Below are 21,461 nucleotides of genomic sequence, written 5' to 3' on the forward strand. Positions count from 1 at the left end.
GGGCCATACCACAACTGCAAGCCAAACACTTGGCTCATGGTTGTGGTGCATTAGCCTCTCCTCCCAAGCCGAGCTGACCTACCCCCAGCCCGAGCCAGCTGGCCCACCTCTCCTCCCAAGCGGACCACCCTCGCGCCCAAGCCAGCTGGCCTGCCTCTCCTCCTGAGCTGAGCAGACCCACCCCCTGCCCAAGCCAGCTGGCCCGCCTCTCCTCCCAAGCCAAGCGGACCCACCCCCAGCCCAAGCCAGCTGGCCCACCTCTCCTCCCAAGCGGACCACCCTCACGCCCAAGCCAGCTGGCCTGCCTCTCCTTCTGAGCTGAGCAGACCCACCCCCTGCCCAAGCCAGCTGGCCCGCCTCTCCTCCCAAGCCAAGCGGACCCACCCCCAGCCCAAGCCAGCTGGCCCACCTCTCCTCCCAAGCGGACCACCCTCACGCCCAAGCCAGCTGGCCTGCCTCTCCTTCTGAGCTGAGCAGACCCACCCCCTGCCCAAGCCAGCTGGCCCACCTCTCCTCCCAAGCGGACCACCCTCGCGCCCAAGCCAGCTGGCCTGCCTCTCCTCCTGAGCTGAGCAGACCCACCCCCTGCCCAAGCCAGCTGGCCCGCTTCTCCTCCCAAGCCAAGTGGACCCACCCCCAGCCCAAGCCAGCTGGCCCACCTCTCCTCCCAAGCGGACCACCCTCACGCCCAAGCCAGCTGGCCTGCCTCTCCTCCTGAGCAGAGCGGACCCACCCCCCGCCCGAGCCAGCTGGCCCGCCTCTCCTCCTGAGCTGAGCAGACCCACCCCCTGCCCAAGCCAGCTGGCCCGCCTCTCCTCCCAAGCCAAGCGGACCCACCCCCTGCCCAAGCCAGCTGGCCCGCCTCTCCTCCCAAGCCAAGCGGACCCACCCCCAGCCCAAGCCAGCTGGCCCACCTCTCCTCCCAAGCGGACCACCCTCACGCCCAAGCCAGCTGGCCTGCCTCTCCTCCTCAGCTGAGCAGACCCACCCCCTGCCCAAGCCAGCTGGCCCACCTCTCCTCCCAAGCGGACCACCCTCGCGCCCAAGCCAGCTGGCCTGCCTCTCCTTCTGAGCTGAGCAGACCCACCCCCTGCCCAAGCCAGCTGGCACGCTTCTCCTCCCAAGCCAAGCGGACCCACCCCCAGCCCAAGCCAGCTGGCCCACCTCTCCTCCCAAGCGGACCACCCTCACGCCCAAGCCAGCTGGCCTGCCTCTCCTCCTGAGCAGAGCGGACCCACCCCCCGCCCGAGCCAGCTGGCCCGCCTCTCCTCCAGAGCCGAGTGGACGCGCCCCCCCCACCTGAGCTGAGTCGGTATGACCCCCCCTGCCCGAGCCAGGCTTGGCCAGAGCCGCACCGCACAAGATGTAGACAGTACACAGAGTTTTTTTTACTAACAAAACTCTGCTTTCGGGGGGGGTTGAGCCCTCTGAATCCCCCCCCTGCTTATCTACATCCCTGGCCCTGTGAAAGGTCTTAGTCACATTTACCAGTACTGTAATGCCGAAGGTGTTTTGTAGCATCTCCATGTGACTTCTTCAGTTATAATGAGCGCCAGAAAACTACCCAGCATTTATATCCAAGCTGGTAGCACCAACACCTTGATCCAATCACTATGGAATATGTAGATGTTCTTGTCCAAGAACAGGATGGGAGGTGTGAAAATTGTAGAATCTACCTTGTTCTAGTCACGTAAATCCATCCTTGGAGTCAGGAAGGGGAGGGTAGACCTTAAAGGACCCTACAAAAAAGGAGACAAGAACATGGATTTTTTTCTTTAAAGCATTATTAAAAATGAAATGAAATACTTAAAGTGGGCGCTCTCCCCCCCAGCCACCCCTAATACTTATCTGAGCTCCATCTCTATCCAGCGATGTGCATGAGAGCAGCGGCTCTCCTGGGTCTCTCTCTCTCATTGGCTCACACAGCAGAGCGAGCCTGCTTGAGTGCCCTCATAGCAAGAGGCTTGCTTATGGGGGTACTCGGGGGGGGGGGGCAGGACTGCTTTTGGGGGGACCCAAAAAGAAGAGGATCGAAGGCTGCTCTGTACAAAATCATTGCCCAGAGCAGGTAAGTCTAACATGTTTGTTTTTTGTTTTTCTTTATCTTTAGAATCACTTTAATTAGACATATGATAGCTCTCTAGGACTTTCAATATACACTCACTGGCCACTTTATTAGGTACACCTGTTCAATTGCTTGGTAACAAATTGCTAATCAGCCAATCACATGGCTGCAACTCAATGCATTTAGGCATCTAGATGTGGTGAAGACAACTTGCTAAAGTTCAAACCGAGCATCAAAATGGGGAAGATTGGAGATTTAAGTGACTTTGAACGATGGCTGTTGGTGCTAGACAGGCTCGTCTGAGTATTTAAAAAAACTGCTGCTCTACTGGGATTTTTATGCAGAATCATCTCTAGGGTTTACAGAGAATTGTCTGGAAAAAAGAAAATATCCAGTGAGCGGCAGTTGTGCAGATGAAAATGCCTTGTTGATGTCAGAGGAGAATGGGCAGACTGGTTTGAGATGATAGAAAGGCAACAGTAACTCAAATAACCACTCGTTACAACCAAGGTATGCAGGATACCATCTCTGAACACACATCTGAACACATGGAACCTTGAAGCAGATGGGCTACAGCAGCAGAAGACCACACTGTGTGCCACTCCTGTCAGCTAACAGGAAACGAAGGCTACAGTTCACACAGGCTCACCAAAATTGGACAATAGAAGATCGGAAAAACGTGGCCTGGTCTGATGAGTGTCAATTTCAGCTGCAACATTCAGATGGTGGGGTCAGAATTTGGTGTAAACAATGTGAAAGTATAGATCCATCCTGCCTTGTATCAACGGTTCAGGCTGGTGGTGGTGCAATAATGTGGGGGATATTTTCTTGGCACACTTTGGGCTCCTTAATACCAATTGAGCATCATTTAAATGCCAGAGCCCTTGTGAGTATTGTCACTGACCATGTCCATTCCTTTATGACTACAGAGTCCCCATCTTCTGATGGCTCCTTCCAGCAGGATAATGCACCACAAAGCTCCAATCATCTCACCACTGGACAATGAGGTCCCTGTACTCCAATGGCCTCCACACTCACCAGATCTCATCCAATAGAGCACCTTTGGGATCTGGTGGAATGGGAGATTCACATCATGGATGTGCAGCCGACAAATCTGCAGCAACTGCGTGATGTTATCATTGTCAATATGGAGCAAAATCTCTGAGGAATGTTTCCAACACCTTGTTGAATCTATACCACGAAGATATGAGGCAAAAGGGGGACCAACCTGATACTAGCAAGGTGTACCTAATAAAGTGGCCAGAGATTTTTATATATATATATTTTATGGGAAAAAAAAAAAAAAAAAGGACTGTTGTAATGCTATTTTTCAGCTATACCACAGATATCCATACATGTTGAGGTTTCCCTGGTTCAGCCTGTAAGGCCTTTTCACACAGGTGATCCAATCTGATCGGAAGGTCCATGCATTCCTATGGCCAGACAGGTGTAAACGGACTTGTGTCCATTTACACCCACTCCACATCCAGGTTCGATTAAGTCCCCTAAAAAGAAAAAAAAAAAAAGGGAAGGTGATCAAGTCGGAGGGTAGTCGCGAGGAATGGATCGAGTCGGAGGGTAGTCGCGAGAAATAGATCGAGTCGGAGGGTAGTCGCGAGAAATAGATCGAGTCGGAGGGTAGTCACGAGAAATAGATCGAGTCGGAGGGTAGTCACGAGGAATGGATCGAGTCGGAGGGTAGTCGCGAGAAATAGATCGAGTCGGAGGGTAGTCGCGAGAAATAGATCGAGTCGGAGGGTAGTCGCGAGGAATAGATCGAGTCGGAGGGTAGTCACGAGGAATGGATCGAGTCGGAGGGTAGCCGTGAGGAATAGATCAAGTCGGAGGGTAGCCGCGAGAAATGGATCGAGTCGGAGGGTAGCCGTGAGGAATGGATGGAGTCGGAGGGTAGTCACGAGGAATGGATCGAGTCGGAGGGTAGTCGCGAGGAATGGATCGAGTCGGAGGGTAGTCGCGAGGAATGGATCGAGTCGGAGGGTAGTCACGAGGAATGGATCGAGTCGGAGGGTAGCCGTGAGGAATGGATCGAGTTGGAGGGTAGTCACGAGGAATGGATCGAGTCGGAGGGTAGCCGTGAGGAATGGATGGAGTCGGAGGGTAGTCGCGAGGAATGGATCGAGTCGGAGGGTAGCCGCGAGAAATGGATCGAGTCGGAGGGTAGCCGTGAGAAATGGATCGAGTCGGAGGGTAGCCGTGAGGAATGGATCGAGTTGGAGGGTAGTCACGAGGAATGGATCGAGTCGGAGGGTAGCCGTGAGGAATGGATGGAGTCGGAGGGTAGTCACGAGGAATGGATCGAGTCGGAGGGTAGTCGTGAGAAATAGATCGAGTCGGAGGGTAGCCGCGAGAAATGGATCGAGTCGGAGGGTAGCCGTGAGGAATGGATCGAGTCGGAGGGTAGTCATGAGGAATGGATCGAGTCGGAGGGTAGTCGCGAGGAATGGATCGAGTCGGAGGGTAGTCATGAGGAATGGATCGAGTCGGAGGGTAGTCGCGAGGAATGGATCGAGTCGGAGGGTAGTCACGAGGAATGGATCGAGTCGGAGGGTAGCCGTGAGGAATGGATCGAGTCGGAGGGTAGCCGTGAGGAATGGATCGAGTCGGAGGGTAGTCATGAGGAATGGATCGAGTCGGAGGGTAGTCATGAGGAATGGATCGAGTCGGAGGGTAGTCATGAGGAATGGATCGAGTCGGAGGGTAGTCACGAGTACATGGACAGCGGAGTCCGTTTACCCCCCGCGACCTATAGAGCATTAACACAGATCTGCCCGCTCTGCTCCAATCAGAAGGGGACCTCTGAGCTGATCCCCCACTAATCGAAATGGAATCCACCGGATGTGAAAGGGGCTTAAGGCTGAACCAGAGAAATCTTAACATGTAGGATTCAATCAATAGATTCTCCAATCCATGCTAAGCTTGCCTAATAACTTGAGGCCTTCCTATATGACAGGATCTCTGGTTACCTGTACTGCCAAATGTTCCCTCTGCTCCTCAGAGAAAGGAAAACTACACATACCTGTGTTGTGTTTGAGGGCAAGTTCACACCGCAAGTTGTGCAGTCCGGATGCATTTCTACATGCGTGTTTACACTCGTTTTTGATGCATTCCAGTAAGTTTTTGATGCTGTACATTCCAGTGCGTTTTCAGTGCATTTGGCCACATTCCAGATGTGTTTTATACAGACAAAATGCAGTATGTTCTGCTTTTGTTGCCTGCGCTGTAACGCACTGCACTGGTGTGTATTAGAGCCATTGAAATACATGGAAAACACTGTTCATGCATTTTTGATGCACATTAAAAATGCACTGAACTCCATGTGGTGTGAACATGTCTACTCACCCAGGCTTATAGCAACACCCGATCAATCCTTCTCTTCAACACCAATTTAATAAGTCCTTAAAAAGTGTTTGTTACCCCAGCATTTCACATTGCTGATAAGTGCCTGCTTTACCATGTACTTCTATGAAAAGTATCCTGTTCTCTTTGTATTACTTCCTTTGTGTGAAATCCCTGGTGTTCCTGCCAGTCCCTGTGCTTTCCTATTAGAAACTGACCACACTAAGTAGAACAACACACCGTGGTCAGTTCTCTAGCTATGCTGGGAACTCAGCCTGCTCTCGTCCATTTTTTGGGGGGATGGGGGGGCATCAAACAAACCAAACCATACCGGCCTTCGGTCCGTCAGTCAAACCCTCTACCCCCCCCCCCCCCCTCCCCGTCACTCGCCCCTCCATCCTCCAGCCCAACACTTACCCCTTTTAGGTCGCAGCGCAGCTTCCCCCCCTGCGTCTCCTCCTCGGCGGCCAATACGATCACTTCTCCTCTCAGCCAATCGGGTCTCAGGACCCACTTCCTGAATATTAATTCGCTATTGTCACACAACTGGGTGGGCTCAGAGCACAGTATAGCGCCCTGAGCCCACCCTTTTTTGAAGCCAATCAGATCCTCAGGCTCAGAGGATCATGTGCTTCAAAAAAAAAAAAGAACCACCATTGAAATCAATGTGTCCGGCGCCCTGCATGTAGATTAGGGGGCCAGCGCCCCTAATGGAGCAGCCGCCACTGCTCTCCTCCAATGATCAGACTTGTTCTGACAGTTCAGTGTACTGCTGCTCCCCCCCCCCCCCCCAGAACTTATGCAGCTGAAAACAGATTATGTGATCACTTATAAAAAGGAAAAAAAAAAAAAAAAAAGGTGTTTACAAAGTTTTTTTTTTTTTTTTATGTCTATACACAAATGTTTTGTCTTTCATTTCAGTTTTAAACTGAATAGGTTGTTTTACATGGTGAATGATTACAATCACTTTAAAAGTGGTTGTAATTCCTAACACACCACTTGTACCTATAGGGAAGCCTAAGGCTTATCTGTAGGTACCGTGAATATCTCCTAAACCTACACCGTTTGGGAGATATTCACTGTATCAACATGTGCTGACGTCATCGGCACATGCACCCTGAAGAAACAGCCCATTCATGCTGTTTCTTCAGCTTCTGTGCTGTTACCGGCGGCTCCCGCGCGCATGCGCGGGGGGTGACATAATCGCGGCTCCGGCCAATCACAGCGCCAGAGCCCGCGAACCCGGAAATAACTCTGGCAGACATGTCGCCAGTCACAGCGGTGTAGGAGGACGGCTGCGGGGGCTTCAATCTAAGCATTTCATAATGAGCTAGTATGCTATGCATTTGCCTTGCAGGTTTTTTTCTTTCCTTGGGTTTACAACCACTTAAAGTCCCAGGTAAAAAAAAGTGTTATAGAAATAATATTATCACCATCATGGCAGAACCTGCAAAAGGGAAGTCTTTTAGTACCAACTCTTTTTTTGGTTCTGATGCTGGAAGAAGTAAAAAGGAAATGTCACATTAATCCATATCCTTTGGTAACGCCCACCTTTTATCATTCCCTCCACCAGTTGTGGCAGCATGGCACACTTTAGGCTGGGTCCACACCTATGCGGGTTTCCCTGTGCATCTTTTGGTCCGTTTCAGGTCCGAGTTCAGCCAAACATTGGAATCGGACCTGAAACTGTGAACGGAGACGCACCGGAACCCCCTGCTGTGAGCCACTGCGATCTATAGTGTGAACCCAGCCTCAATCAGCCTAACCATTTTTCCTTGGGTTTACAACCACTTAAAGTCTCCAGGTATAAAAAAGTGTTATAGAAATAATAGAAATAATATTATCACCATCATGGCAGAACCTGCAAAAGGGAAGTCTTTTAGTACCAACTCTTTTTTTGGCTCTGATGCTGGAAGAAGTAAAAAGGAAATGTCACATTAATCCATATCCTTTGGTAACGCCCACCTTTTATCATTCCCTCCACCAGTTGTGGCAGCATGGCACACATTAGGCTGGGTCCACACCTATGCGGGTTTCCCTGTGCATCTTTTGGTCCATTTCAGGTCTGAATTCAGCCAAACATTGAAATCGGACCTGAAACTGTGAATGGAGACGCACCGGACCCCCTGCTGTGAGCCACTGCGATCTATAGTGTGAACCCAGCCTCAATCAGCCTAAACATGAAAGAACCAGTTGGTTGTGTTTGCCCCCTGGCCAATGGTTTCCAGGCCTTGGCTGGGAGTTGCGTACATCACGGGTGTCAGACTCTGAGTGACAACTCTGACATTTGTCATGGAAGGATGGAGGATCAGATCGCAGGTAAGAAACTCTCTTATATATCTGAAAAAAATTAAGATAAAAAAAAATAAAATTATGAAAAAATACTTTAGTGCAGCCCATAAATATTCAGTAAAGCCTATATGTATTCAGCAATGTAGTGATGACTCAACAGTTTCAGCAAAGTTCAGAAGAGTTCAGTCCAATCATTTGTGCAATAATTGAGTGAAACACCAGGAGTCGGGATAAGGCGATTTATTTCTGGCAAAATTAGTCATTTCACTGAAGTGAAAACTCACTGGGGTTGAGTTACAAAAGGCAAATAGACCATGCACTTTGCAAGTACAGTTGCACCCATTTTCCCCAGGGGCTTAGTGCATATGGTGAAGCCTCGCTTTGTAAAGAATTCCCAATCAGGTGCAAAGAAAACCGAAAACAGCATTTTTTGCTTGCACACAATTGGATGATGGAAATCAGCTGAGCTTCACCACATTCACTAAGTTCTGGAAAAAATGAGTGCAACTGTACTTGTAAAGTGCTCAGTCTATTTGCCTTTAGTAAATCAACCTCATTGAGTTGCTTAGGTAAAATGTTCTTGAAAAAATATGTAGTTTGTTTCTCCTTTTTTTAGGGTTTTTTTTCTTGGGGGGGGGGGTATTTAAAGGATAAGTTCACCTTTTGTAACATGTTATACCCATATCCACAATGCAACATGTTACAGACCAGCCCCTGCATCCCCTGGGATGTATGGACAAGCAGATACACCGGCTCTGCTGGAGACCTGCATGGCATCAGCGATCCGCTGGTGCAATGCTTTACATACAGGGTCCAAAATAAATAAATGCACATTTTTTTTTTTTTACCTGCAAAAAAAAAAGTACATTTATTATTTTTTTTGTTAAAAATTGAACTCCTTTACAGTGATGATAAAGGCTTGGCTTTTATGGTTTAAAAATAACAAACATGTTATACTTACCTGCTCTGGGCAGTGATTTTTGCATAGATCAGCCCCGATCCTCCTCTTCTCGGGTCCCCCCCACCGATGCTCCTGGCCCCTCCCTCCTGCCAAGTGCCCCCAGAGCAAGCAGCTTGATCTGGGGGCACCCGCGCAGGATCACTCCCAATGAGCCACCCTTAGGGTTCGTTTGCACTAGCCCATAGAATAAAATGTAGTGTTTGACCATACAGGCTACTGTCTGTGTGAAGTCTGGCAAGGGACTGTGAAATGCGTTTTTCAGTGTATTGCACTATTTACATTTCTCCCTTTCTTAACTTAAAGTGGAGGTCAGCCCGCCCCTTTAAAAATTAAAAGTCAGCAGCTACATATACTATACACTTACCTGTCCTGGAGTCCAGCGATGTCGGCACCGCAGGGGATGTTTCCATCTGCTGTGGGGTGCTGCTGCCGCCGCCATTGCCGGTAAGGGAAGCCGGCAGTGTAGCCTTTTTGGCTTCACAGGCGGGTCCCTACTGCGCATGCGCGCTGCTCTTTCACTGGCCCGGCAGAAGGGGAGGGAGGAGGAGGGGGACAGAGCTGCTGACGTACTTCGCTGTGGCCCAGTCTCCCGGAAGTGGGGACAGGGTACCTGTCAAATAAATTTTTGGCTGGAACTCCACTTTAATTTGAGTGTCACATAGGGGGTGGATTTTAGACGTGCACCACTGAAAAATTTGTTAGTTTTCGTTTCATTCGTGTTTTTTTTTTTTGTGTCATTCGTTATGATCGCAATTCGGAAACTGGAGAAAATTTGGAAATTTGAAAACTAAAACTAATAACAAACTATTGCTAGCTATTAAATGCTAGGTATTGGAATTTCCTTTCAAATTTGTCTGTTAGTGAATGTAACTAATACAAATTTATCCAAAGTTACAAATTATGCGAAATAACGAATGCTGTATCTAAACAAATGGAACGGAACAAATTAATAATAAAAAATGTTTTTATTATTACTGTAATTTATTATTAATTCGTTATGTCCCATTCGTTTAGATATGGCATTTGTAATTTTGGATAAGTTTGTATTCGTTGCGTTCACTAACAGCCAAATTTGAAAGGAAATTCCAATACCTATAATTTATTAGCTAGTAATAGTCAAGTTATTATCAGTTACTTTTTTCAGAATTTTCAAAATTTTTTTTTTTTTTTTTTTTTCGAACTTATGAATTTTTTTTCGAATTCACAAATTTTCGGAAAAGTTCGTTAAACGTGTTTTTACTTAATTCTGATATTTCCGAATTAACAAATTTTGTCGAAATTCGCTAAAAAAACGAATTCGGAAGGAAACCAAAATCACACAGGTCTAGTGGATGTACTAAAACTGGAGCACTCAGAATTCGGTGCAGCTGTGCATGGGAGCCAATCAGCGTCTAACTTCAGCTTGTTTAGATAGGCTTTGGCAGCAAAACCTGGAAGCCGATTGGTTTCTATGCAGAAGCGAGCCTGATTTTGCACTCTCCAGCTTTAGTAAATAAGCCCCATAATGACACTTCTTGCATGTCACCACAGAGGAGCGCTGTGCAATGCATTGTGGTGAGATGCAGTACCATTTGGTGCGCACCACACACTGGATAGTACATCACAACCACTGTGTGGTGTGATCAATTGTTTTCTATGTGTCTAGCGGTAATCTGTGCTTTTCTTGTGCATATGTAGAAAAAAAAAAAAAACTTAAAGGATCACTAAAGATTTTTTTTTTTTTTTTTTCAAAATAACAAACATGTTATACTTACCTCCACTGTGCAGCTCGTTCAGCTAAAAACGGTAAAACTGCACCAAAATCTTCCAGTTTGTGCGGAAAATGTTGGGAAATTAAACCGCCCGATTTCACTAAGCCCCTTGCAGGGAAGGTAAAAATCTCCCTGTGTGATAAGATGGGATTTACTAAAACTGACGCATTCAGAATCTGGTACAGCTGTGCACGGTAGCCAATCAGCTTCTAGCTTCAGCTTGTTCAATTAAGTTTTAAATAATAAGCCCTGGTTCACACCAGTGCGGCGTGACAGTTCAAAGTTGCATGACAAGTCGCACCCCATTTGTGGCAATAGAACCATTCAAGTTGCTGCAACTCTGAAAAGGGTCCTTGCACGATTCATGTGCGATTTCAGTGCGACTTACATTGACATCTGTTAAATAAAAGTTGCACAGATATCAGCAAGCTGCATACGCTCGGTTGGCCAACAATCGTATCGTTTTTTCGAGGCTTTTGACCCCATACACACTATACAACTTTTGGTGTCAGATTTCCTTTAGATTTACCAAAACCCATGTAGTGCATGATTGGATACAAATTGAAACTCTAAAACCTCGTACACGCGCTACGATTGTTGGGCAACCGGGCGACTGATTTTTGTCAAAAGGACGTGTGCCAGGATCTTATCTTGGATACTAACGGCACACAATTGTCGTGCCACAAACACGATCGTAGTGACGTACTATGAGGAATTGCAGCTCTTGAGCGCCACCCTTTGGGCCCCTTCTGCTAATTTCGTGTCTGGTGAGCGTTGATTCCGAGTATGCGTGTTTGTACTTTCGACTTTTGTGTGATGGATTTGTGTACTCACCATACGTTATCTGCTGAAAATTTACTAGTCTGTCATTTGTTGGCCGAGAATTGGATAACAATTGTCAAAAGGAGCGTACTAACGGTAAGATTTTAGGGCAACAGACAATCCCCTGCCAACAATCGAGCTGTGTGTACGAGGCTTTAGAGCCTTTTCACACTGGGGCGGTGAGGGCGGTAGCGGTAAAGCGGCGCTAGTTTTAGCACGCTTTGGCGCCGCTATTTGGCCGAGAGCGGGGTGCTTTTAGTCCCCTAGGAAAGGTTAAAAATGGGTTAAAAGCACTCATGTAGTGCTGCTGCTGAAGTACTTTGCAGGCACTTCGGCAGCGCTGCCCATGTATTTCAGTGGGCATGGGCAGTGAAGGAGTGGCGTATACACCGCCCACAAACCGCCCCAAAGATGCTGCTTGCAGGTTTTTTTCTAACGTCCTGCAAGCGCACCGCTCCAGTGTGAAAACACTCGGGCTCTCACACTGGGACTGCAGATGAGGCATTTTTCAGGCACTATTTTTAGCGCTAAAGCACCTGAAAAACGCCTCCAGTGTGAAAGGGGTCTTAAGATTTGACCCCATATTATATGGTTTTGGTAAATCTGAAGGGAAAAAAATCTACAGAAAGTTGTACAGTGTGTATCCAGCTTTAGGCTTAATTTTCTTATTCGATTTTCTTTAGATTTACCTTCAACTATGTAGTACATGCACATTGAAAAAGTTTAGGTTTGACCTCATATTATATGGTTTTGGTAAATCTAAATGAAAATTGAATAAGAAAATTGTATAATGTATGGCCAGCCTTAGATCACTTTCACACAGCAGCGCCTGTGCCGTTAGCGCTAAAGCGTCTCTCGTTTTTACTGCGCTTTGGAGCTGTTTTAGCGGCGCAGTTTTTACCTTAAAAAACAAGGTTAAAAAAAGTCCAGTTTTGCTGCACTTCCGAAACGCTTTTCAGGCGCTTTGGAAGCGCTGCCCATTCTTTGCAATAGGCACAGCGTTTTGGGAGTGCTAAATACAGCGCTCCCAAACCACCCCAAAGATGCTGCTTGCAGGACTTGTCCCAAGGTCCCACAAGTGCACCGCCCCAGTGTGAGAAGACACACTGCAATGAATGGGAGGCGCTCTTCAGAGGCTATTTCTAGGACTAAAGCGCCTGAAAACCACTTCAGTGTGAAAGAGGTGTTAGACATCAAATTGCCTATTGAGGCGTTACCCATAACAAAATCAACCAATTTGTTTTCAGTTTACATGGTGCTGGTAAATATTTGGGGGTTTTTTGTTGGAAAATTTTTTTTTTGTTTTTGGGGTTTTTTTTTTTTTTAAATTATTTATTACAGTTGCATACCCCAGTAAAAAAAAAAAAAAAGTGTGTGTGTGTGTATATATATATATTTTTTTTTTATTTTTATTTTTATTTTTATTTTTTTTTTTAATTGGGGTATGCAAATATATATGTAATTTTTTTTTATTGGGGTATGCAAATATATATTATATATATATATATATTATTTTTTTAATTGGGGTATGCAACTATAAAATATAATTATATATATATATTATAGTTGCATATCCTAAAATTATATATATATATTTTTTTATATATGCACAGTAGCTGTATCTTTTTTTTTTTTCTTTTCCTAGTGGAAATCATCACAACCGGTGATAACCCAGCTGCGGACATTTCTGCCAGAACAGGTTAATAGAGGTTGTAGTGATTTGTGGGTGACACCTCCTCCTCCTCCTCCTCCTCCAGCACTGTGCATTGTGTAGGAGTGATCAGGCTCTGCTGGGAGGAGGAGAGAGGAAGCAGTGGGCGGGGCAGACAGTGGGGGAATGCAATCTTTGGGGTGTGTTTTATGGGGAGGGAGATGTCATCCTTCTCTTCCAGCTCCGCCCCCTCCCCCTGGTCTCATATACACAGGGCTCCCAGCATCCAGAGATCACAGTGACAGCACACCGCCCACCCCTGATAAATCTCAGGACCAGCTGAACCTGTAGAAGAGCCATCATCCACAGTGAGTACCCGATGTCTGCACTATAGATCTGATCTGTCTGTGTGTGTGCTCTGCTGAGTTTACACAAAGTACACTCGCACTTCCTTTAATCGTTCCCCAGGGCCCCTTCCTTGTGAATCCACACAAGCTCTGTACAGACAGAGCTTCATAGCCAACATCTGAGCTTCTTCAGAATCTACACAAAAGAGAAGATTGTGCCCTGCAGTGTGAGGCAGCATTGTCTGTACTTACCGCCCCCCAATACTCCAGAATTGTGTCTGTTTTGTAGATCTGAGTCGATAAAACGCCTTTTTGATTTGATTGAAAAGTTTAATGCAATACTGGCAGCCCAGAACATGTTATAACCTGGCTTATACCCGTGTACATGTGTGTGTGTGTGTACATGTGTGTGTGTACGTGTGTGTGTGTGTGTGTACATGTGTGTGTGTGTGTGTGTGTACGTGTGTGCGTGTGTGTGTGTGTACATGTGTGTGTGTGTACATGTGTGTGTGTGTGTGTGTGTGTGTGTACACGTGCGTGTAGATATGTTTGCATAAAAGTTTACTGTAAGTATTTAAAGGAGAACTCTACAAAATTTGGATCAGGGTGAAGTGAGTAGCTATTCAGGGATTCACACATGGCACCACACTGCAGCACAGCAAAAATTATCCCCCCCCCCCCCCCGTTCTGATCGGTGGGCAGTACATGACCCATTTAAGTGAATGGGTAACAGTGAAACAAGCTTTTAGGCGTTAGAATGGTCATTGAGGAGGCGACATTTCACCTTCTTACCGCTTGTCAAATGCCCTTTGAAAAGCGATCCACCACAGATCGCTCTTCAGACAGCTAACGTGTAAATTAGCTCTTTTAGCAGGACTAAACTCTCAAATACTCACCTCCACTTTTTGGCGATACGGCATTCTCACCCCCCCCCCCCCCCCCCCCAAGCCACTTCTGGAAAGTGAAGTGAAATAGGTTGGACTTGAGTCTTTTTTCGACCTCACCTACTATGTTACATAGTTACATGTGTGTGATTATATGTCAGCATTACATTGTATATCCCTGTATGTTGCGGTCGTTCAGGTGCTTATCTAATATTTTTTTTTTAATTATCGATGCTCCCCGCTGAGACCACCTGCTGTGGAAGGGAATTCCACATCCTTGCCGCTCTTTCAGTAAAGAACCCTCTATGTAGTTTAAGGTTAAACCTCTTTTCTTCTAATTTTTAATGAGTGGCCACGAGTCTTGGTAAACTCCCTTCCGCGAAAAAGTTTTATCCCTATTGTGGAGTCACCAGTACAGTATTTGTAAATTGAAATCATATCCCCTCTCAAGTGTCTCTTCTCCAGAGAGAATAAGTTCAGTGCTCGCAACCTTTCCTCATAACTAAAATCCTCCAGACCCTTTATTAGCTTTGTCGCCCTTCTTTGTACTCGCTCCATTTCCAGTACATCCTTCCTGAGGACTAGTACCCAGAACTGGACAGCATACTCCAGGTGAGGCCGGACCAGAGTCTTGTAGAGCGGGAGAATTATCGTTTTATCTCTGGAGTTGATCCCCTTTTTAATGCATGCCAATATTCGGTTTGCTTTATTAGCAGCAGCTTGGCATTGCATGCCATTGGTGAGCCTTTCATCTACTAGGACCCCAATCCCCATACTCCAATCCCACATTAATATTCAGTTCTACTTTAAAAGATTAAACCAGTCATTAAAATCTCATACTTTTTAGCATGCCAATAAAATTTTGGAAGTAATCTCCAATATTTTTAAATGTGCAGCTTTTAGAAAAATAAATAGCCGGTGATCCTGCCATAAAGATCATTGTTCAGGTACTTACTGTTGTTGTTACTCTGATTGAAAAAAGACACAAGTCCATCTAGTTTAACCAATAAAAAGGGGGGGGGGCTTTTCCCATGTCTCCTAATTGTGTGTCATCATTGTCACCCTAAAGCAGGGGTCTTTAAAAACTGACGCCCCTCCAGCTGTTGCGAAACTACAAGTCCCATCATGCCTCTGCCTGTGGGAGTCATGCTTATAACTGTAAGCCATGCAATGCCTCATGGGACTTGTAGTTTTGCAACAGCTGGAGGGCCGCCAGTTTGGGACCTCTGCCCTAAAGCATGGGCTTCCCATGCAGTCTAGAGGTGGCCATGTCCGTACTCATTAGGTAGACATGGTCCACTGTTGTCACCATCAGTGGAGGACATGTAGATGGGATGTGGCTGAGACCAGCATTCCATTAGTATATTACGGTTATGCCTGCCAACTATGCTATATGAGCAAGGTCTCATTCCCTTCTTGACCTCCCGTCTCCAAATATTTGAACAGCAGTGGCTGTGGAGTATGTGTCTGCATTCTGTCCAGGCCAACAACCCACCAAACCCTCAACCTGAAATAGAAACACCTTCAACCATTGACCTTACAGAAGACCGTTCTGTATGCGCTATGAGGTGCATTTTGCGGGGTGATGGGTATAGCTCATAACTCACATTTGCTTGAAGACTGTTGAGACGTGCTATTTGTGCCGCCATGTTGGTAAAAAGATGATCAAGAAGAGGGAAGCTTTTGGTGACTCAGGTGCCTTATACCATATCCGTTATGCATCAGTCCATGCACATCCCCGCAACCATAATTGTTAATCAAGCAGTGCTGAGATTGGTTGGTCAGTCTGGTGCAGTGTTTCTCAACTCCAGTCCTCAAGGCGCACCAACAGGTCAGATTTTCAGGATTTCCACTATTTTGCACAGGTGATTTGATCAGTTTTCACTGCCTTAGTACTTACCACAGCCGTTTCATCTGAGGGAAATCCTAAAAACATGACCTGTTGGTGCGCCTTGAGGACTGGAGTTGAGAAACACTGGTCTGGTGGACCTGTCAGTGACAACAGGTGAGCGCAATAGACCATAGGCCTGCTTCTAGAGTGCTGATCCCTTGGTGGCCGATATGGTGCAGCATGTTGCTGACCAGCAAAGGAGTGACAATGGAGAATCAGGTGAATGGTTGTCTTTGCTCACCTAGGAATCCTGTTGCAGCTAGAGATGATACCCATTGTTATAGGGCAGTGGTTCTACACCTCAGTCCTCGAGTACCCCCAACACACCACGTGTGCAGTTTTGCTTTATCTAGCACAGGTGCTTTAAATCAGAGTCAATGGCTTGGTATTTTGGACAGCTATTTTATCTAAGAAAAATTCCCAAAACATGGCCTGTTGGGGGTACTCAAGGACAGGGTTGAGAACCACTGCTATAGGGGAACATGCAACCTCCTCCAACGTGACAGTGCTTAGGTCTAGCAGCCAATCACTAGGCCCAAGCACTGGCACATGACCGAGCGAGTTCCGGTGTTTCGTCACATATGGCGACCCATCACATTTGGCTACGGAAGTGCTGATCCGCTGAGACATTTCGCACTGCACATGCGTAACTTGCCGATATGCGTTCCAAAAGTTTTTACGACAATACGGAGCAGTGAAACCGTCAGATAATGTAACGGAAGTGATGTTACAGACAAGCTCTTCTGTATAATTATTGACTGTAAGACACCACTTTGCAACAGGGCCACTCGCCACGCTTCGGGCATGGCCTCGCTTCGTTCGGCATAATTATAATGATACTCTATGTCCACTTGGATGGTGGGGCTTGAACCTGGACTTAGGGGTGGAGCCACATAACTGCGCAAGCGCAGTTCACTGTCACACTATCTGACGGTTTTAGAGTGCTGTTTTAGTGTTGGAACACATATGGCGTCGTCGTGCACTCCAGCGGGTAGCCAAATGTGATGCGTCGCCATGTGACGATACACCGGCACCACTTCACCAGCATGCAACTCTGCCAAGTTTAGCACCAGCTGTGTTGGAAGAAGGAGCGCTGGCAAGGTGAGTATCAGTTGGTCAGGAGGGTCCCTGCCTAGGATGGACTAGGTGATGGTATCTCTTTAAAGGAAAATGCCATTTACCTGGCTGTCTCATGCATCAATCGTTTTCTAAAACACTGAACCAACACAAGCATGCAGTTAGCAAAGTCAGAATTCTCAGCTTCCATATTATTGAAGTCATCAGGACATTCAGACATAAGGAGAGGTCAGGATGAGTAGCCCACATACATTCCAATCATGTGTTGCAGTTAAAGTGTATGTTAGGCCAGAAACTTTTTTCTAGTTTTGGAAAGAGTGAGGAAGGATTAGAACCTCTGTCTGGTCTTTACTGCGGCATCATTGGAGAAATTTCATGTCACGTACTCTCATGGTGACAACTAGAGATGGGCTCAGGCGTGTTCGGGATCCTAGTCCCAACCCACCTGCCCGGTCCCGCTAGGAAGCCAACCTTGCATACTGCTAGTTATAGGCAGTGAGGGAGCTGCACTGACCGGGAAATGTCTCACTGCCTATGATTAGCGGTATGCAGTATCGGCTTCCAGGCGGGATCGGGCAGGTGGGTTGGGACTAGGATCCCGAACACGCCTGAACCCATCCCTAGTGGCAACTAGGGTTGCCACCTCATCCCTTTAAACCGGAACATACATGAATTACACAGGTTCTGAGGCTAATTTAATGCAGATAAGGTACCAAGTGATTTTTAATTACCGCCTTAATTAGCCACAGAACCTGAGTTATTCATATGTGTTCGGTTTTAAAGGAATGAGGTGACAACACTTACCAGACAGGAATTGGCAGAAAATCAATTGGGATATGGGGGGGGGGATTGGTTGAGGATGAAGTTTTTACTCCTGTCTGTGTTACTGTTTGAGAGTTCTCACTTCCTGTGTCTGGATAAATGTTGTCATCAGGACAGGAAGTGAGGGGAAACAGTCTCTAACAGAGCCCCATATAGTAGTAAAAACCTGATGGGGATTCTAACCCTTACTCAATCTGTCCAAACTAAGTACAAAAGTTTTGGCTGGCCATACACTTTAAGTGCTAAAGCCAGAAGACATTACTGCTTTCCTTGATTTGGAATACCATATTGCTCAGTGGAAAAGGTTGATGGGGCAGGGATTTAATGGGCAAGCTGTGGCATGTTGGAACTTGTAGTTCTCCAGTAGCTGGGCGTTGCCTAACCTGGCTCAAACATGCCAACGCCAGGCTTTGCTGTGCAGTTTGTTCTGTTCATGGCTTGTTCTCCACAATCTTGCACAGTAGAATCATAGCGAAGGGTTAATCTTTACTTTGCGGAACAGGCAGGAGTTAAAGGGCACAGGCAAGCAGCTTGTCATACGGCGTACAGCTTGCAGCACTGGGGTTGCATAACAAAGCAGTTACACAAAGGCGTTTGCACAATGTGTCTCTGAAACAATCCGTGGACAGATCGCCCTCTCTAATCCAGCACAGAAAGGGTTAGTGGCTATATCTCTACCTGCTGGTGGCAGAGAGAGGTGTATAGAGGGTGTGTGTGGGTGGGTGAAGGCGTTTGCTGTATCATGATGACTTTGCTTTGCCTCTGTGTATGTGTTTTAGGCTTTTCCTAGGCTGTGTATGTACCTTGGCAGTGCGATTGCCCCTTCAGACAATGCTGGGGCCACACCTGGCACCCTGATCTGCCAGGGCTTGCCTTGTATATCAGCAACAGGCTGTGTGGATACTGCTTCTAATGTAGACACAATGGATTACCTCCATTCCTGCAAGTCATAGGAGGAGAGTCACGTCTGCTCTTCGTAATCATTTCTGATCATCTTCACGTAAAATGCAATAGCTATTGGATATATTTATGCTGGCCATAAACCTGAAATGGCAGAGACAATCCCATATTAGCCATGTTGTAAGGACCTCCTTTTCAACCTTATTACCTCCAGAGGAACCCTGGAAACAATTTCTGGTCTTGGGGAACCTCTGCTAGGAAAATGCCCCTTAGACTGGTGGTCATTCGGAAGAAGGCCTCCCTTACAGACAGCTAAAAAGATCATTGGTGTCATGCTACTGGCCCTTCAAGTGGAAATCTGGAGGTACCATCAGACAGGAGCTCAATTGGCCACAGCTCAAGGAACTCCCAGCAACCTCTGGAAGAGCCCTAGTTGAGAATGGCTGAGTTAAAGGGGTAGTAAAGTCATATATATATATTTTTTTTTAACTTGTACCTACAGGTAATCCTATAATGAGGCTTACCTGTAGGTGCAGTGAATTGCTCCTAAACTTGCAGTGTTTAGGAGATATTCATGCTGGATACAGCCATTGACGTCACCGTGAGTGCGCTCTGAAGGTCCGGCATACCGTGCCGGACCTTCAGAACTCTATGACACAGCCGAGGGCTCCCGTGCGCATGTGACGTCATCATGGGCCGGGCCACTCGTACAGCCGGAGCCTGAGAACGTGGAAGGAAGAACCGGGGAAGATGGAAGCCCTGTCAGTGGTGCCAGCGCACTGCTGGAGGGCTTCAATCTAGGGAAGGCATTTCATAATGTGCTAATATGCAATGCATACTAGCACATTGTGCCATTGCCTTGCAGGTTTTTTTTTTTCATTATATGCTGCAGTTTACTACCACTCTAAAAGGTTTATGTATAAATGTTTCTTTGTATGGACTGTTTGTGCATTAGCTCTCACTCGCACCTGAACGATCTGAAGCACGTTTCCAGAAGTGTTTCACTGCTTAACACCAAATTTCCATGTTCTTATATTGCAGTGGCCTGCAAACTTCACCCTGGGGGCCAGATGTGGCCCTTGCTAGTTTTTATCTGGCCTTTGGGGCACTATGACACCAATGATGGGGCACCATTCCCCCTACTGACAGCATCAACGGGGCATTATTCCTCCCATTAAACCAATGATGGGGCATTTTCTACTCCCACTGCCCACAGTCCGGCCTCCCTTAAAGCCTGAAGGACAGTAAACTGACCTTTTGATTAGAAAGTCCATCGATGGGCAGGCTGGTTGTACTGAAGTCACTAAATTGACCGACTTCAGTACATTCAACCTGGCAGTTTTTTTTCTTTTTTTTTTTGCCCGATCACTCCCGGTGGCTATAGCAGCCAGAAGTGATCATTGTATTCTGCCATTGAGAAAGCCTCACCGCCAGCAGAACACAATAGCTCAGTGGGAGGGATTCCCCCATCAACATGGACTGTGCTGATAGGGGAATTGAGCAATTTTCTTTCCTTCAACCCGTGATTGAAGGAAAGCAAAATGCTTAAAGCGGACCTTCAGTCATAAATTTTTTTTTTTTTTTTTTTTTTAACTTTCCATCTATTAAATCTTCTGCCCTTGTTGTTTTAACTGCAAGTAAATACCTTATACAGCCCACTTCCTGTTTCTTGTCTGGTAAAAAGCCTAGGCTTATGACATCATGCACAGCTCTCCCTCTCTTGTGAGATTTTGCCTGGAAGGGGGGGGGGATGAGTCATAAGGGGGCCAATGAGAACTGCAGAGCTGGAGATGTGCCTCTGTGTAAATCCAGGAAGTAAACAGGCAGCAGCTTCAACTGCCCACAGTTAAAATGGCTGCAGCCAGACAGTGGAGGGAGATTTCTGCAGCATATTTGGCAAGTACAGAATCACAGTATATATAAAATAATATGCAAAGTGGTTGGAGGGACGCTTCAGAATGGCAAAGATGTTTTTATTAGAAATTATGTGAGCAGACTGCAGTTCCTCTTTAAGCTTTGCGGATGATTTTAAGCTGCTGGAGGGCCCCAGGTTGCCTACCCCTGGAGATTTTTAGTAGCTCAATCTTGCCATTAAAATGAATAGCAATGGAGTAGAAAATGATGGCTAAATAGAAGGAACAAATGGCTTTCAATGGAGGAAGCAACACAAGTAATGTAGCACAGCATAGCAGTTCATCTGACCGGATCTCCTGTTGCTCTAATCATCACCAATTTACTATTAGAATATGCAACTTGTAAAGCTTACTCATTGGGATCCATCTGCTTAGCAATCAATGGCTTCCCCTGGTAATCACCAACACTACTAAACAATCTGCTGTGTATCTGTGGCCCATTGGGGTGATTGGCAGCAAATAGTTACACGATTGTATACGTGCGCCTGCAGGTCGGGAATCCCTTGGCCGGTTATGATTGGTGCAGGTAAAGATTCAGGCTAGGTTCACACTGCTGCGAATTCTATTGCGAATTTGAGCCGTTGCGATCGCTCAAATTCGCAAGTCATTTAAATTACATAGATTAACATTAGTGCCGTTCACATCGACGCGTTGCGAATATAACCTGCGTGAAAAAAAGGTCCTGTGCGAGTTTACTGCGTTGCGTTGCGAATTTAGTCTCCATAGAC

At 46.6% G+C, this 21,461-nt stretch overlaps 1 protein-coding gene across 4 annotated transcripts in view; it reads left to right on the forward strand.

Annotated features, from left to right (window-relative positions):
* The window catches only part of G6PD (glucose-6-phosphate dehydrogenase), a 55,608-nt gene that overhangs the window by 4,236 nt on the left and 29,911 nt on the right, over positions 1–21,461 (forward strand). The window contains exon 1 of one of the 4 annotated variants that reach the window (XM_073600394.1): positions 13,110–13,267. The exons of 2 other annotated variants lie outside the window; for them this stretch is intronic. The gene's annotated coding sequence lies outside the window, so the exon portion shown is untranslated. Of the gene's footprint in view, positions 1–13,109; positions 13,268–18,422; positions 18,579–21,461 lie in introns of those variants that run through there. One more of the 4 variants, XM_073600395.1, reaches the window with a different exon arrangement.

This window comes from Aquarana catesbeiana, linkage group LG09, assembly GCF_042186555.1.
Source record: "Aquarana catesbeiana isolate 2022-GZ linkage group LG09, ASM4218655v1, whole genome shotgun sequence".
Classification (NCBI taxonomy): Eukaryota; Metazoa; Chordata; class Amphibia; order Anura; family Ranidae; genus Aquarana; species Aquarana catesbeiana.